Source organism: Trichechus manatus, unplaced genomic scaffold (assembly GCF_000243295.1).
Source record: "Trichechus manatus latirostris isolate Lorelei unplaced genomic scaffold, TriManLat1.0 scaffold00128, whole genome shotgun sequence".
Classification (NCBI taxonomy): Eukaryota; Metazoa; Chordata; class Mammalia; order Sirenia; family Trichechidae; genus Trichechus; species Trichechus manatus.
Genome location: NW_004444064.1, coordinates 2,942,662 through 2,943,808, shown reverse-complemented (window position 1 = coordinate 2,943,808; position 1,147 = coordinate 2,942,662).

Genomic DNA, 1,147 nt, shown 5'->3' with positions numbered 1-1,147 from the left:
GTGGGTAGAATTGACATTTTCATAATGTTGAGTCTACCTATCCATGAGCATGGTATGTTTTTCCATTTATGTAGATCCCTTTGGGTTTCTTGCAGTAGAGTTTTGTAGTTTTCTTTGTATATGTCTTTTACATCCCTGGTTAGATTTATTGCCAAGTATTTTACTTTTTTAAAGGCTGTTATAAAGGGTATTGTTTTCCTGATTGCCTTTTCTTGTTCTCTTTATTGATGTATAGCAATCTACCTGATTTTTGTATGTTTATCTTGTATCCGGCTATCCTGCTCTATCTTCCTATTAGTTCCAGTAGTTCTCATGGAGTCTTTTGGGTTTTCTATGTATAGTATCATATCATCCACAAATAGGGACAGTTTTACTTCATTACCAATTTAGATGCCCTTTATTTCTTTTTCTTGCCTTATTGCTCTAGCTAGGACTTCCAGCACAGTGTTAAATAGGAGTGGTGATAAGAACATCCTTGTCTTGTTCATGTTCTCAAGGGGAAAGTTTTTAGCCTCTCTTTGTTAAGAATGATGTTGGCTATCGGCTTTGTATAGATGCCCTTTTTTATGTTGAGGAATTTCCCTTCTATATCTATTTTATTGAGAGTTTTTTTTTTTAATCAGGAATGTGTTTTGGACTTTTTCGAATGCCTTTTCTGCATCAATTAAGATGATCATGTGGTTCTTTCATTTATGTAGTGGATTACATTGATTGGTTTTCTAATTTTTAACCATCCTTACATACCTGGTACGAATCCCACTTGATCGTGGTGTATTATTCTTTTGATATGATGCTGAATTCTGTTGGCTGGAATTTTGTTGAGAATTTTTGTATCTATATTCATGCGAGATTGGTGTGTAATTTTCTTTTTTTTTGTGGTGTCTTTGCCTGGTTTTGGTATCAGGGTTATGCTGGCTTCATAGAATGAATTCGCAAGTATCCCTTCCGTTTCTATGTTCTGAAATAGTTTGAGTAGCCCTGGTGTAAGCTCTTCTCTGAATGTTTGGTAGAATTCTCCAGTGAAGCCATCTGGGCCAGGGCTTTTTTTTTGTTGGGAATTTTTAAATTACCTTTTCAATCTCTTTTCTTGTTATGGGTCTGTTCAGATTTTCAACATCATTTTGTGTTAGTTTGGGTAGGCAGTGTG